General features: G+C 43.7%; 1 pseudogene; it reads left to right on the top strand.

The window, feature by feature from the left end:
• The first annotated feature begins 1,923 nt into the window (after window positions 1–1,923).
• On the top strand, window positions 1,924–2,523 carry LOC144496160 (peroxiredoxin-1 pseudogene; annotated as a pseudogene).
• Window positions 2,524–7,372: the final 4,849 nt, after the last annotated feature.

Here is a 7,372-nt window from a genome sequence, read left to right as displayed (position 1 = left end):
GCTGTAAACCTCTATGACTCTAAGGAGAGTGCAGAATGTAGTGTTCCAGGCATAGCTAAGGTGTAGACAAAGATCAGCTTAGTATGAGGTGTGTCCATTCAAAAGTCTGAAGAAGCTGTTCTTGTGTCAGTTGGTACGTGATCGCAGACTTTTGTATCTTTTTCATAGAATCATAGAAACCCTACAGTGCAGAAGGAGGCCATTCGGCCCATCGAGTCTGCACCGACCACAATCCCACCCAGGTCCTACCCCCACATATTTACCTGCTAATCCCTCTAACCTACGCATCTCAGGACTCTAAGGGGCAATTTTTAACCTGGCCAATCAACCTAACCCGCACATCTTTGGACTGTGGGAGGAAACCGGAGCACCCGGAGGAAACCCACGCAAACACGAGGAGAATGTGCAAACTCCACACAGACAGTGACCCGAGCCGGGAATCGAACCCAGGACCCTGGAGCTGTGAAGCAGCAGTGCTAACCACTGCGCTACCGTGCCGCCCCAATGGAAGAAGATGGAAGAGAGTATGTCTGGGGTGCGAGTGGTTCTTGATTATGCTGGCTGCTTTTCTGAAGAAGGGGGAAGTGGTTTGAGTGATGGACTGGGCTTTGTTCATGACCCATTGTAATTTCTTGCAGTCTTGGGCAGAGCAGGAGCCATACCAAGCTGTGATACAGCCAGAAAGAATGCTTTCTATGGTGCATCTGTAAAAGTTGGTGAGAGTCGTAGCAGACATGCCAAATTTCCTTAGTCTTCTGATAAGGCCCTTCAAGCCTGCTCCACTGTTTATAATGATCATGGCAGATCATCCAACTCACTAGCCTGATCCCACCTTCCCCCATATCATTTGATCCATTTTGCCTCAAGTGCTCTATATCAAACTGCTTCTTGAAAACAGCACACGTTACTAAACATGTACCCTATCATCTGCTCAGCTGAACACTGAATCAGATGATTTCAACAGGAAAGGTGATAAAAGGAAGGAAACAATTTTCAGGGAGATAAATAAAGTTTATTTTGTTAGTGTCACATGTAGACTTACATTAACGCTGCAATAAAGTTACCATGGAAATCCCCCAGCATGAAGTATCTCAGAAAGAAAGACTTGTTTTATCCAGTTTAAAATCGCTGATCAAGATGCTTAGTTTGAAAATAATTGCCTGACCCAAGGAACTCATTGCCTGCACTTGTTTCTGTATAATTACAGAGAGTAGATAGGCTGCTGGTGATAATAAAATATTGCTCATAATCACCAGTTCTGTAGACAATTCTAATCAAGAAAGTAATTCTGAACTTGAATCAGAGCAGTTTTAATTAGGAGCACTGTAAGACACTTTAATAGACAAGATACCCTCGGATCCCAAGAAATAAACTTAAACCACTGCAGCTCGTCATGAATTTAATTAATTAACTTGCTTAATGATGTGAAGGACATTATCAACGAGTTTAACTTTTATAAAGCTCAGAGTCAGGCAGGAATTTTGACAGAATGACCTTCTGTGCTGTAAAATTCCATGATTCTAAATTAACACGTTGTCTTGGTGAGAGTCACCTTAGGCTTTGAAATGCTATTGTGTTATTAACGAGTAAACACAATTTAATGTCCTCAGCCTGTTTACAGAAGGCTGGATTTTTTGGCCCCGTCATGGTGCGGGAGAATCCACTGCCTTGCAATAGGGTTGGACAAAGCCAGCGGGTCTGGAAATATTAATATCCGTATTTTAAAATGGTATTAGCATTAATGTTAAATTAGTGATCAGTGGAATATCAGAGGGACATGTCAACTCCGTGTGCACGAATAAAAATCCTCCTGATTCCTTTTCTGAGTGCTTCAGCACAGAGCTGTGATTTGTGCATGAGCTTTCACATAGTTCCAGAAGGCGAATGAGGGGCGGTTAGTGATAAACTGTCGCTTGATTCAGAATGACTACTGGGAAAGCTACGATTGGGAAACCGGCCCCCGACTTTGAAGCCACGGCTGTGATGCCCAACGGGAAATTAAAGCAACTCACACTGTCTAAGTACAAAGGAAAATATCTGGTCTTCTTTTTCTACCCAAATGATTTCTCCTACGTGTGTCCAACCGAGATTAACGCCTTTGGTGATCGGGTGGAGGAATTCAACAAGATTAACTGTGAAATAATTGCTGCCTCGACAGACTCCCATTTTGCCCACCTGGCTTGGATCAACACCCCGAGAAAGCGAGGAGGTCTTGGCTCAACCAAGATCCCTTTACTGTCAGATCCCCATCGCACCATCTGTGTGGATTATGGTATCTTAAAGGATGATGACAGTGTCGCTTTCCGAGGTTTATACATCATAGATAATGCTGGCATCCTTCGAGAGATCATGATCAACGACCTGGCTGTTGGGCGCTCAGTGGATGAAGTCATTAGGCTGGTTCAAGCATTCCAGTTTGCAGATGATCATGGTGAAGTTTGCCCCGCTAACTGGAAACCTGGTGCTCAGACCATCATACCAGATGTGGAAAAGAGCAAGAATTATTTTGCCAAGCTGAAATAACTTTGTCTGTGGTTTACTGTGACCAATATGGAATATTAAACCTGTTCATTGTGTGGCTGAAATAGTGTTGTTTGCAGTGAGCAGGCATATCTTGTTGCTGAGATTCAAATTGCTGGGTGTGAGGATACATTGTATGCATTGAAGTTCTCTGTCCAGAGCCTTGCTTGGTGACACATGGATCAGCATGGGGATGAATGTGCCCAGTTTGTCTGCTCCGGTTTTTAATTTCAATCACTGAAAAATCAAGAGGCCATGAATTGGAAGGGCTAATCCTTGTGTTTGATTTTTCAATGGTTCGCCTTGTGGAGTGAAGCTCTGTTCCGGGAGAGACGTCTTGCAAAATGTCCCCTGTGTATGACAAAATCAGTTTCCACTTGTGTATTAGTTCCACTGAGTGTTCACTTTTGTAGCCAAAATGCTGCAATGTTTCATAGGTGTTGGGGGTATTGTAATGACTTTGAATAAACCAGTGATGTTTGAGTAAAATTCATTAAAGTTTGGGGGAAAAAAAACTATCCATTAAGTTTCTCTTAGGGAAGGAATTGTCCCATTCTGCTCACCACATGAATTGTAGTGGGTGGGGGAGAGCGGAGGATGATGCAAAGGTCCATTGACCTGGGGTGGGATTTTCCAGTTTTGGGGCGAGCATAGCTGGAAAATCCCGCTCTCTCTCTCTCAAATTTAGAACCATAGAAAAGTTACTGGGCAGAAAGTGGTCATTCGGCCAATTGCATCTGCACTGACCAGAAAAGAGAAAAAGGAAACCAGCCATTCATGTTCATCCCATTTTTGAGCATCTGGTCCGTAGCCTTGCAGGTTACAGCATTTCAGGTGCAGATCCAGGCACTTCTTGAGCATTTCAGCCTGAACCACCAATTTGTGCCATGAATTCCAGATGCCCACCACCCTTTGGGTGAAAACGCTTTTCCTCATGTCCCATCTAATCCTTCTAGCAATCACCACAAATCTATACCCCTTGGTAATTAATTCCTTAGCTGGGAGGAATCACATTTTTCCTGTCTACACTCCCTAGCCCCTCATAATTTTGTATGCTTCAATTAAGTCACCTTTTAGCCTCCTCTGTTCCAGGAAAAAAAACCTAGCCTATCCAACCTCTCCTCATAGCTGCACCGTTCAAGCCCTGGCAACATTCTTACAAATCTCCTCTGCATTCTCTCCAGAGCAATTATGTCCTTCCTGTAAAGTAGTTACCAGAACTCCAGCTGTGGCCTAAACATCATTTTATACAGTTCAATTGTTACATCATTGCTTTTCAGTCCAGTACTTTGCCAAATAAAGGAAAGCATTTCATATGCTCTCTTGACCACCTTGTCCACCTGTACTGTCATATTTAAGGACCTGTGGACATGCACTCCAAGATCTCTCACTTCCTCAACCCCTCTCGATATCTTCCCATTTACTGAGCATTCCCTTGCTTTGTTTTCCCTCTAACAAATGCATTACTCACACCTTTCCAGATTAAATTCCATTTGTCACTTCTCCACCAACTCAGTCAAATCATTGATATCATTCTGGAATTGACAGCTATCCTCTTCACTATTAACTACATGGTCAATTTTGTGCCACCTGTAAATTTCCCAATCATGCCTCCCAGATTTAAGTTAAAATCATTCATATATACAGCAAACATCAAGGGTCCCAACACTGAGCCCCATTTCCGGCATTTCCATTGATCCTGATTACATTTAAGTATTGGAACCGATATTTTCAAATCAGGTCCAGCCATGTTATACTTGTAAATTGGAAGATACTGGTCGATCATATTGCATGGTATTGTCCCAGTGGGATGCTATCGGCTTTTGTCTTTTGTACTCAGGGATACACAGCATTGAGCCTTTAAACTGTAAGATTTGTACTTTGATTTATTTGATAAAAACAGCCTGAAACACATGTACCACTTTCCCACTTTACACAGCAGGATTGTTCATTTTGAAGACACAAAAAACATTTTGTTGTGATGGAGGTCAATGACATTGATTTGCCAGACTTGACCTTGCTTTAGGATAACCTCTGTCGATCATGATGCCAGTGATTAATTGGCTGGCATTAGATAAAGGCTTTATTTGCGGAGGGAGTTTCAAGGTTGTGTCCAAAAGCTGCAGTATAAAACAGATTTAGATCATAAAAGAGAGGGCCAAACAAAATAATACCACTTAAAATTGTAAAAGTGAAAGTTTTGTCAAGGATGTATAAGAATTGAGGTTAAAATGGGGAAATATTAGTATCAGATTTTAGGAAATGTTTTCCTGGAGGAAACATTCAGGGGATGTTTTCTTGATTTTCTTCAAGGCCAACGGCAAATACCCTTTCTTCACCACTGACTGCGAACTTCCACTCATGAAGAGATAGAACCATAGAATCTCTACAGTGCAGAAAGAGGCCATTCAGCCCATTGAATCTGCACCGACAACAATCACACCCAGGCCCTATCCCTGTATTTACCCTGCTAATCCCCCTGACACTAAGGTGCAACTTAGCATGGCTGATCCATCTAACCTGCACATCTTCGGGTTGTGGGAGGAAACCAGAGCACCCGGGAAAAACCAACGCAGACACAGGGAGAACATGCAAACTCCACATAGACAGTCAGCCGAGGCCAGAATTGAACCCAGGATCCTGGTGCTGTGAAGCAGCAATGCTAACCATTGTGCCACCATGCCACCCACAGATAGTTGTCGCCCTGAAGATAGTCATCTTTCACATTCCCAAGGTTTAGCGTGCTCCTATCAACTATCTAAACATTAATTTTACTTGTCCATTTTTTAAACTAGAACTCTTTTTTCTGCTTCTGATCAAGATTTGTCTCTATGTAGCATTCTCCAGTCATTAAATCTACAGTTCCAAGAACTATCACCATCAACTGCTGAAGTTTTTCTAACCTAACATTTTGTTTTTTGCAAAATGCCAATTTTTCCTCAGACCTTCCAGCTGGGAGTTGCAAAAGGTACATTTTAAGCAGGTCAGATAAAGCAGCAGATCCATTTTGAGATCTGCTGGAAATTGAAAAATGTTTTCAGCAAAATTTACATTGCTGAAGCTAACGGAATCCATGGATGGTATTTACTGGAGGTGACAGGGGTCTCACCAGTTGACTGGAGATGTTATGTCGCCTATTTTCGGGAAGGGCCATGTATTAAGTGCTAATCAGGCATTAAACTGGGCAGCAGTAAGCCTTCTGCTGGATCAAGTACTCCACCCCCCCCCCACCCCACCCCCCCACCCCCCCACCCCCCACCCCACCCCCCCCGGGTGGATGTCCGAGATCTGTAGATATACCCATCAGAGGCCAAGGATCACCAGGGACCAAGGCACAGACAGGAGGGGCGTCACATGCTATGTGTCATAAGGAAGAGGATTGGGGGTCAGCAGTTGGGGGAAGGGCGGGGGGGGTAGCCTTCTTTCCTGATTCTGGTCCCTCAATGAATATGTGCCAACAATGAGGAATTAATTGCCCACTTAAGACATCAATTGGCAGCAAGGTGGGAGGGTTGTTGACTGACTTTCCCACCACAGACTTAATCAGGGAAATGGCGAGAATGCAGTAGGATTCCCACCAGCCACTTTCCTGCCTGATTAAATGTCCTCCACCATTAAACTCGCCACAGGAGAAGGCAGTGAATTCCACCCAAAGTAAGTCTATTGAATACATTTATATAAGAAACACTGCAACAATCGATTACTACATTCTATAATTTGTAACTGATGTTTTCATTAGAGAAAATAAGTAGACAATTTGCATTTATTATGTGGCTTTCTTACCTCAGATTGTCCCAAATTATTAGACAACAGTGAAATACTTTTGAATTGTTAACTGTTGTAACGAAAGAAACAGGGCAGGCCCAAAGACCTAACTCCTGCAAACAGCACTGTGAAAGTGACCAGATAATCAGCTTTGTGATATACATTGCCAGAGGCTAGGGAAAACTCCCTTTCTTTTCATTAAGTCGGATCATGAGATCTTTTATGTTCATTAAAACAGAGAAGCACTCAACACTCACTCTGAACTGAACTGAAGTGTCAACTTAGATAGATACAAATGGATGGTCATTCATTCTTTGAGATAACATGGCAAGTGCTGTTATTCCAGATTTTAAGCAAAGCTGCACTTTGTATTGGACGTTAAAAGGACTATGCCTGCAGCTGGAACTAAGATCATCTGGTCTTGTGTCAGGCTGCTGGCACTGCTTCCTAAATGTCCAAGTTATTTCCCCGGTGTGAGCTCAGCCATGCAAACAGAGCAAATCACAGGATCCTGAGCAAAACTGCATGAATCTGAAATTCTAGAGGAAGCTGCAATTCCATGTACGGCTTCCAGTTGAGTAGATTGTTTTCTCTGCTTACCATGCAGTCTTGTCTGCAGTCTGCAGGGGACATAATGCCAATTGTGTGACTGCTGTGTGAAACACCTTCTTTCAGTCCACAAGCAGAGGACGCAATGGGCCCAATTTTACCATCAAGTTGCGCCCGTTATCCGGCGCGAAAATGTGGTATAGTCGGGCATGAGGCGAGCAACACGATTCCATGCCCACCTCTACGCCAGTTCCCCCTTACCAAGGGCTGAAAATGGCTGCCATTGGAACTGCGCCCAAAACGGGCACGATGTCAATGTAAATGCATTTGCGTGCATTTAAATTGACTTAATGGGCTGCATGCCCAAACTTACCAGCACTTCCCCCTTTACCACCGCGTTCGCCTGTCCAGATTCGGCGCGAAACAGACATGGTCCGCAAAAGTCCGATTCGGGCGCGCCAGCTTCTGAGGAGGTAAGTTCAGAGCTTCTGGCGGCTCTCTGCTTCAGATTGGTGGGGGGTGGGGGTGGGGTGGAGGT

This window comes from Mustelus asterias, chromosome 7 (genome assembly GCF_964213995.1).
Source record: "Mustelus asterias chromosome 7, sMusAst1.hap1.1, whole genome shotgun sequence".
NCBI classification, from domain to species: domain Eukaryota; kingdom Metazoa; phylum Chordata; class Chondrichthyes; order Carcharhiniformes; family Triakidae; genus Mustelus; species Mustelus asterias.
The sequence above is the reverse complement of the archived record's forward strand: the minus strand, read 5'-3'. Positions and strand labels throughout refer to the sequence as shown.